The sequence below is a fragment of the Oncorhynchus nerka genome, linkage group LG1, assembly GCF_034236695.1.
Source record: "Oncorhynchus nerka isolate Pitt River linkage group LG1, Oner_Uvic_2.0, whole genome shotgun sequence".
Lineage (NCBI taxonomy): Eukaryota > Metazoa > Chordata > Actinopteri > Salmoniformes > Salmonidae > Oncorhynchus > Oncorhynchus nerka.
The window spans coordinates 59,203,411-59,213,143 of record NC_088396.1 but is presented as its reverse complement, the minus strand read 5'-3'; the positions used below and the strand labels follow the sequence as shown (position 1 = coordinate 59,213,143).

Sequence of the window (9,733 nt, the reverse complement as noted above, 5' to 3'; positions counted from 1 at the left end):
AACCTCAGTCAATTAATTGTGGTTCACGTTTATCAATGGGTTCAAGTAGCGCATGGATATATTTTCCCATTTTCAGTGATCAGTTTTTCCTGTGCTTTTCGATGTAAATGCCGTTCTGGTAAAGCCACAGCAGTGATTTAACCAGTTAAACGTCTGAGTGTTTTCTATCCACACAGACTAAGCAAATGCATATACTATATTCCTGGCATGAGTAGCAGGGCGCTGAAATGTTGCGCGATTTTTAACAGAATGTTCAAAAAAGTAGAGGGTCGACTTAAGAGGTTAACCTGGGGCACCATGGAAAAATTTGTTTTATTGAGTTTCTATTTCCAAAATTAACTCAAAGAATATCAGAATATCGATTTTACAACAGTCACTAATTAATCAATTTCCTCTACAGTCTCATTCGGAATGTCGTATAATCAGGGAATCTGCACAAACCCGAGTCCCACCAATGAGTTTGTACCACACCAATTTTGGATAATTATTAGCTAAAATGATAATAAAAGATACACATACACAAAAACACAGTCTAGGCTATTGATTAGAACTTTGTATAAAGGGACAACACACTATGACGCGTGTTACCCAAAATGGGCATTTCAAAGAGAAAGAAAAAGAGAAAGTACACAAGAGAAACATACATTTGGGTGCATTTGTCAGCCATGCTTATTTTAAACCTAACCTTTCCCCGAACTGCCGCTCTTATGGGTCAGAATATAATGTTGTAATTACGTGGGCCGTTTAGGCTTCTCAATGGCGCACTTCTCTGGTGCAACTCTCTGGTTGTCCTCACAATGTCAGTGTCCTTTTGGCTTAGTGGTCTGATTCCTCACCCTTGTTCTGAAAGGGGTCTTCTGAGGACAGCCAGCCCTATAGCTCAGGGCTCACAGATTAGGAATGAAAACAGTGTAGATACACGCTTCGATGGGGAGTGGAGACCAGGTGGTCCAGCTTCAATTCACCCGCTTAGATGTAGCTACTCATCCGTAGCATGGGTAGAAAAGGGTTCCGTTGTCTTCGACCTCATGTTGCGTTTTGGGTTCGTTGACTACTCAGACCTTGGCTGCAGCTCGGGTCACTTAGTCTGATATGTTAATTATTAATTAACTCACATGTCTTATACCCTTGTGTCGGAAGTTGGCGTCTTCCGCCTTTGGGGCAATTCTTGGGCGTACCTAGTTATGAGGCAAGGTCTACATTTGACTCAAATCCAATTTTAGAAAACTAACTTCACATTTCATCTTTACCAAATCATTCTCTTTGATTTGGACATTTTCCACACAACGTACAATGTATAAACATCAAGCACATATTAGGAAAACTCTTAAAGTTACAACGTTTTTGTTATAACGGCGTCCTTTGGCTTTTAATAACATAACAAAAATGACATGAATTTTCCTATTCCATCTATCATCTTTGTGGCTGACGAAACCCCTTGTCCCAAAGTCAATTTATTGCAAGATAATGTTCTACATAGTTCTCCATAGTGAGTGGACAAAGGAATTTGGTCTCCTGCCTTAGATTTATAATTGGCGTGACGTGTCATAAATCCCCCCCATCTTCCTATCCCTTGAGATCCCTTCTCCTCTGGTGGGGGTGAGATCTCTCTGCAGGATTGTGGGCATTGGTAACCTGAGCCAAGCAGGACAGTCATGACACTACCCTGCCGAAAAGGGCGGTACATAGATACTCGGAGACAGTCCATGGTCGCTTCATGGAATGCAATTCGGGTGGGGGAGGGCCCTCTAACTCAGCTGGTGCAGGGCAGCTGGTCCCCATCCTTAGACGCTGAGTGTAATGCCAGAGGTTGGCTGAAGCTGAAGCTGGTGGCTCTCCTACTGTGGCAGATGAATTGGCATGCTGGCAAAAACAGTTATTGGCAGCTCACTGGCTGCGGCTGGTGACTCTTTCACCACTGCTAAAAGTGCTAACTCCCATGGTGGAGCTTGTGGGGACCCCTGGGCGAGGATCATCAGGGATCTGGAGGCAGCTAGAGACATCAGGCCCCCCAGGTAAGGGAATGGTCGTTCCCCATGTCGGGGAGCTGACGGCCTATCAGGGCAGGGGACTTGGAACCCACTACTAAATCTGATGACTGCAAGCCAGGTATAGTGGGAGGCCGCAAAACTAGCCAAGCAGGGAACTACTATAGGCTAGTGCTAATATAGGTGACTGGGTGCAGGCAGGGCTGTAGCGAGACGGGAGACCCAAGGCCTAGAACTAGGGCAGGTGGTTTGGCATGTAGCACTGAGGGAGCTGACTGCTTGAACCTATAGCATGGCAGAGCAGTGTACTGAGGGTAGACTACAGCTGGAGACAGTGAGAACGACTCTGAATCTGCCATGGGAAATGACTCTGAACTTGACAGGGAGAACGACACTAGACCTGCCAGGGAGAATGACTCTGAACCTGACAGGGAGAACGACTCTGGAGACCAATGACCTAGTGTAGCTGGAGACCAATGACCTAGTGCAGCTGGAGACTAAGGACTTAGTGTAGCTGGAGACCAATGACCTGGTGCAGCTTGAGACCAATGACCAAGTGCAGCTGGAGACTAAGGACCTAGTGCAGCTGGAGACCAATGACCTAGTGCAGCTGGAAACCAATGACTTAGTGCTAGGTACTGAGGGCTAACGAGTGTTGAGAACTGGGAACCTTGCACAGGTAACTTATCCTAAACTCCAAAGCAAACTCCTGTGCACTCCTCGTCTCCTGCCTCAGATGATAGAGGCGCTCACCCGCGAATACTATCCGGAAATGGCGGGTGAACTCCTCAAAATGGTCCAACGTCGCATCCTCCTCTCTACACACAGAGCTGGCCCACTCCAGGGCTTTCCCGGTGAGGCATGAGATGAGGGCGCAACTCTTCTCACGGTCCGATGGTACTGGGGAGACCGTGGCCAGATACAAACTCAGTTTAAGGAGGAAACCCTGGCAGCCGGCAGTATCTCCATTGTATCCTGTGGGTAGGGTTAAATGGATCTTATTAGGTTCAGGAGGGGGGAAAGCGTTCAAGGGAGATCCTGGTTGTGGTGGTGGAGGCCCTGGAGAAACTACCTGTCTCTCCCAGCGATCCATTTTCTGGACAATGTCGATCCATGACGGCGCTCAAACAGTCAATCTCCTCCGCTTGTTCCCGGACGCGTTCCTCCATCTCCATGAGCGTAGTGTCCTCTCCTGCTGACTTCATATATTATATTTGGTCAGAGATTCTGTCAGAGATGTGTGTGTAGGTGGCAGGGAAGTCAGGCGCAGGAGAGTCTAACGGAGTGCAAAATAGAGTATTTTAATAAATGTCCAAGTAACATGCTCCATAACACTAATAAGAAAAATGAATATAAACAAATATGGGTACGAAGACCTGTCGCGCACCTATACAAATAACACTACACTGACAATAAACAATATCTGACAAAGACATGAGGGGAAACAGAGGGTTAAATACACAACAGGTAATGAATGGGATTGAAAACAGGTATGTGGAAAGACAAGACAAAACCAATGGAAAATGAAAAATGGATCGATGATGGCTAGAAGACCGGTGACGTCCACCTCCGAGCACCGCCCGAACAAGGAGAGGCAACGACTTTGGCAGAAGTCGTGACAGCGACACCTGGAGGGGGTGGAGACAATCACAAGGACAGGTGAAACAGATCAGGGCATGACATAAATGTAATATCCATTTCATTTAGTTGAATCAATCATCTCAAAAGGACATACAAAATAATATTTCACAAAAAAATGACAACTCTTTAGGAATAATTCATGATTAACCATTTAATCAAGTTAGCCCTCCACAACAGCTTCAACCGTAGCCCCCAGACCCTGGGCACAAGGTCCATCTATAATAGTCTAACTACTGTATTGTAACATACCTTGCACAAAATCCTGTGATTGTGTGAATGTCACATTTGGGGCGTTAATATTTACATTTACTGATTAAATATTTTTGCAGTACCTAATCTAAAGCGAGAGCTATTTTCAATGTTTTGAGTGACCTGTGTAATGTCTCACAATAAGAAGAGATTTAAGGTGTGATAATGGACTGGAACATATCAATGGTTGTAACGTTTACACTTGGAGTATGGAAGCAGGGGCAGAAGGTAAGTTTAAAGATGAGAACAAGCAGGTTTAACGAAACAGGAGAAGCGTACTGAACGTGATCAAAACCAATACTGCCTAATGACAGAGTCTACATGAAGGGAGAGTAACAGGTTGGTGATGATGTCCAGGTGTGCACAATGATGGTTGCCAGGACCGGTGGTCAGTAGCTGACTCTGGTGGACACCAGCGCTCCCAAAGTAGGTTATCCAGACGGATGGCTATCGGAATGAGAGCATCCAAGGATATGTTGTCATCACGACATGCCAACTCCGTCTGGACCTCTTCATGCAGTCCACTGCGGAACAGAGTGCAGAGCGCCGGCTCATTCCATCCGCTGGAGGCTGCCACACTCCGAAAGGTGAGGGCTTAATCCACAGTGATCTGGGCACCCTGCTGGAGTTGGAAAAGTCTCTCACCTCTATCTCTGCCCTCTGGAGGATGGTCGAAGACCGCCCTGAACAGAACCATGAACTTCTCATAGGAACCCAGCTCCTCCTCTCCCTTCTCCCAGATGGCCGTAGCCCATTCCAACGACCGTCCGGTCTGCAGGGAAATGACCGTGGCAACCTTGGATCACTCGGTGGTTGGGGCTCCCGTCTGATAGGCGAAATAGAGGGAGCACTGGAGTAGGAAGCCACGGCATTTCGATGTAGTGCCGTCATACTTCTCAGGAAGAGAGAGTCAGGCATCGCTGACCTGGGCGGACGTCTAGGGATGGCTGGAGGACTGGCACTGTGACGACCCGTGGTAGGAGGCCCTACATCAGAGGTTTGGAGAACCTTGCTGGTGGTGTCGAGGCGGTAGAGACCGTGTAGGACCTCCTTCATGGCCGTACCCAGTAGAGCCAGCTGGTGAATTTGAGGCGTTGGAGAACACAGAGGACAATCTTCATGACCGTACCCAGTAGAGTCAGCTGGTGGTGTCGAGGCGGTGGAGAACGTGGAGGACCTTCTTCAAGGTCGTACACAGCAGTGACAGCTGGTGGTATTGGTGGAGTAGAAGACCCTGTTCCTCAACCGTCTGGAAGATGCTGTTATCTTCTGCTGTTTCCATTTTTTCTGAGTCAGTATTCTGTATATGCTAGTCAGGAAGCAGGTGGAGAAGGTAAGTTTAATGATGAGAAAAGCAGATAAACCAAAACAGGAGAAGCGTACTGAACATGAAAAAAAACAGTACTGCCTGATGACTGAGGCTACTGATTGCTATATAAAGGGAGAGTTGTCAGGGCGGTGATGAAGTCCAGCAGTGCGTAATGATGGGGTGCAGGAGTGCACAATGTGGGTTGCCAGGACCAGTGGTTAGTAGACCAGCGATAACGATCGCGGAGGGAGCAGTAGTAGGCGTGACAGTGGTAAAAGAAAAAGCACACAACACAGGATGTTTAAGTAAATATATCTAACATTTTACTCACAAATACTATTTGGAAAGATGTGAGGAAGTGTTGAATTGCAAATATTTAGCTAATGTTGTCAACCTCACAAATATAAACAAATCAGTAAACAGGAAGATATAGCCTGAGTACCCCCTCCTGGTCTCTTGCTGCTCGTGACATAGGTACTCATATTCCCTCATCAGCTCCCAACTGGTGAGGGTGTGGTCACTCCCTGACCACTGAGGAGGCCTGGAGCAGGGCTGGTGGTCTCTTAGATGAGAGAGGTGTGGAGGCAACTCATCTTACTCAGGTGCATGATGCCTTCTTGTGGCAGTGTGGGCTGAGGTGGGTGGTGAGAGCAGCCCCAAAACAATCTGCAAATGCATCCAACAAGTATGTAGAGTCACAATCTTGATATAGTCATTGTGTTCTAGGAATATGGGACTAAATAATAACAACAACAGCTAGACCGTTTTTCTCTGGGGGATTTTTATTCCTTCATTACTACTCAAATCAAATCAAATCAATGTCAAATCAAATTGTATTGGTCACATACACATGGTTAGCAGATGTTAATGCGAGTGTAGTGAAATGCTTGAGCTTATAATTCCAACAATGCAGTAATATCTAACAAGTAATCTAGCAATTCCCCAACATCTACCTAATACACACATCTAAAGGGGTGAATGAGAATATGTACATATAAATATATGGATGAGCGATGGCCGAGCGGCATAAGCAATACGCAATAGATGGTATAAAATGCAGTACGTACATATGATATGAGTAATGTAAGATATGTAAACATTACTAAAGTGGCATTATTTAAAGTGGTTAGTGAATGCTGTTTAGCAGTCATATGGCCTTGAGATAGAAGCTGTTTTTCAATCTCTCGGTCCAGCTTTGATGAACCTGCTCTGACCTCGACTTCTGGATGGTAGTGTGAACAGGAAGTGGCTCGGGTTTTTGTTTTCCATGATGATCTATTTTGCCTTCCTGTGACATAAGTGTGCTTTAAGTGTCATGGAGGGCAGGTAGTTTGCCCCTGGTGATGAGTTGTGCAGACTGCACCACCATCTCAAGAGAGATTGCGGTTGAGGGCAGTGCAGTTGCCGTACCAGGCTGTGATACAGCCAGACAGGATGGAATCGATTGTGCATCTGTAAAAGTTTGTCATGGTTTTGGGTGACAAGCCAAATTTTATCAGCCCCCTGAGGTTGAAGGAGCGCTGTTGCGCCTTCTTTACCACACTGTCTGTGTGGGTGGACCATTTCAGTTTGTCTGTGATGTGTACGCTGAGGAAATTAAAACTTTCCACCTTTTCCACTACTATCCCTTCGATGTGGATAGGGGCTGCTCCCTCTGCTGTTTCTTGAAGTCCACGATCATCTCCGTTGTTACGTTGACGTTGACGTTGAGTGAGAAGTTGTTTTCCTGACACCACACTCCGAGGGCTCTCGCCTCCCTCCCTGTAGGCTGTCTCGTCGTTGTTGGTGATCAAGCCCACTACTGTTGTGTCATCTGCATGGCCACGCAGTTGTGGGTGAACAGGGACTACAGGAGGGGGCTGAGCACGAACCCTTGTGGGGCCACAGTGTTGATGGTCAGCGAAGTGATATGTGTTTGTAGAGGTATTTTCAGGTAGAAATTATATATGTATATCCTAACCTTTAAATATTTCCATTGCTGCAGTCTTTTAACAGCAGACTATTTTCATACTTTTCTTTGTTTGGCCGCACTCTTATTAGGCCTTTAAAAGTAATAATCCTTCAACTTTAATGTTCAGCAAGTTATGTATTTACATATTGGTTTCCTTACCCTGTAGGCTGTCTATGCACTGTTCAAATGAGTGACTGAAATCCACACTTTGGTTTTGGTAGACATGTCACTGCAAACAAATGTGAATGTTAGAATTTTCAAACGAAAAACATTACTTTACTAAGAATGGAGTGTGTCAGAAGTTACACATCACACTATTACAACAGTGTGGCTGTTTTGGTATAAAATTCAATAAAAGTCCTCAGAAATGTCTTCTCCCTTCGGACTACGATAATACTCTGACCAGAGCGGGCGGGTGCAGTGTCCAGATGTGCATTTCCAAGCGCTCCGATTGGTTGCGAAAGACAGGGCTAAGATTGGTGAGGAACAACTTAGGTACGCTGAGCAACCAATCTTCCGGCGCCGACAGAGATGGCCGCCTCGCTTCGCGTTCCTAGGAAACTATGCAGTTTTTTGTTTTTTTACGTGTTATTTCTTACATTAGTACCCCAGGTCATCTTAGGTTTCATTACATACAGTCGAGAAGAACTACTGAATATAAGATCAGCGTCAACTCACCATCAGTACGACCAAGAATATGTTTTTCGCGACGCGGATCCTGTGTTCTGCCTTACAAACAGGACAACGGAATGGATCGCATGCAGCGACCCAAAAAAACGACTCCGAAAAAGAGGGAAACGAGGCGGTCTTCTGGTCAGACTCCGGAGACGGGCACACCGTGCACCACTCCCTAGCATTCTTCTTGCCAATGTCCAGTCTCTTGACAACAAGATTGATGAAATCCGAGCAAGGGTAGCATTCCAGAGGGACATCAGAGACTGTAACGTTCTGTGCTTCACGGAAACATGGCTCACTGGAGAGACGCTATCCGAAGCGGTGCAGCCAACGGGTTTCTCCACGCATTGCGCCGACAGAAACAAACACCTTTCTGGTAAGAAGAGGGGCGGGGGCGTATGCCTTATGGCTAACGAGACATGGTGTGATGAAAGAAACATACAGGAACTCAAATCCTTCTGTTCACCTGATTTAGAATTCCTCACAATCAAATGTAGACCGCATTATCTACCAAGAGAATTCTCTTTGATTATAATCACAGCCGTATATATCCCCCCCCAAGCAGACACATCGATGGCTCTGAACAAACTTTATTTAACTCTTTGCAAACTGGAAACCATTTATCCGGAGGCTGCATTCATTGTAGCTGGGGATTTTAACAAGGCTAATCTGAAAACAAGACTCCCTAAATTTTATCAGCATATCGATTGCGCAACCAGGGGTGGAAAAACCTTGGATCATTGTTACTCTAACTTCCGCGACGCATATAAGGCCCTGCCCCGCCCCCCTTTCGGAAAAGCTGACCACGACTCCATTTTGTTGATCCCTGCCTACAGACAGAAACTAAAACAAGATGCTCCCACGCTGAGGTCTGTCCAACGCCGCACTCACAATCACGACTTTTAGCTATTACATAACGTGCGTTACATCGGAAAGCGCAGGAAAACCTGATCACAGAAAATGGAAATAAATATCCTTGCGCCACTTCCAGCAATTGTTAACAGTGAGCCGAATTAGATAAGACCGAGCATTCAACTCCCACAGCATCCCCATGTAGTCGAGTATCTTGTGAATTTAATCCTCTTTGATTCTTGGTTGAACCGAAAGAGGGGCACGACGTACCTCCGGTCTCCGCCCAGATCATTCCGGAAGAGCTCTCTCCTGAAATTTTTTCCAAGACGACAGCTAAAGATATGTACATCGCCTACGGATGATTTTTATCGCTTATTAACGTTTACTAATACCTAAAGTAGCATTACAAACGTTTTTCGAAGTGTTTTGTGAAAGTTTATCGTCTACTTTTTGAATTTTAAAAAATGACGTTACGTTGTGAAATCGCTGTTTTTTTCGTTTATCACACAGTCTACATATAACGATATCTTGGCTTTATATGGCCCGATTTAATCGAAATAAAGACCCAATAGTGTTTATGGGACATCTAGGAGTGCCAACAAAGAAGATGGTGAAAGGTAATGACTGTTTTCTATTTTATTGTGCGGTTTGTGTAACGCCGAAATGCTAATTATTTTGTTTACGTCCCCTGCTGTGCTTTTCTGTTGTAGTGTATTGGTGCATGCTATCAGATAATAGCTTCTCATGCTGTCGCCGAAAAGCATTTAAAAAATCTGACTTGTTGCCTGGATTCACAACGAGTGTAGCTTTAATTTGATACCCTGCATGTGTATTTTAATGAACTTTTGAGTTTTAACTAATACTATTAGCATTTAGCGTAGCGCATTTGCATTTCCAGAGCTCTAGTTGGGACGCAAGCGTCCCAGGTAGAGGTAAGAGGCCTTAACAAAAAAAGTGGAATTCAAGGAACATTTGATTAGAGTGTTTTCTACTGTAACGATGTGCGCTGAGAGTCGGCAATTAAGTTTAGGGAGTGAGTGTTTTAATAAATAAACACGACATGATACA

General features: G+C 45.3%; 1 long non-coding RNA gene across 1 annotated transcript; it reads right to left on the bottom strand.

The window, feature by feature from the left end:
- Nucleotides 1–278: 278 nt before the first annotated feature.
- Nucleotides 279–9,038, bottom strand: LOC135572215 (uncharacterized). Its single transcript, XR_010464131.1, has 2 exons — nucleotides 3,061–9,038; nucleotides 279–2,963 (listed from the first exon to the last, which is right to left on the bottom strand). It is a non-coding gene; the product is annotated as an uncharacterized LOC135572215 (long non-coding RNA).
- Between the last annotated feature and the right edge of the window lie 695 nt (nucleotides 9,039–9,733).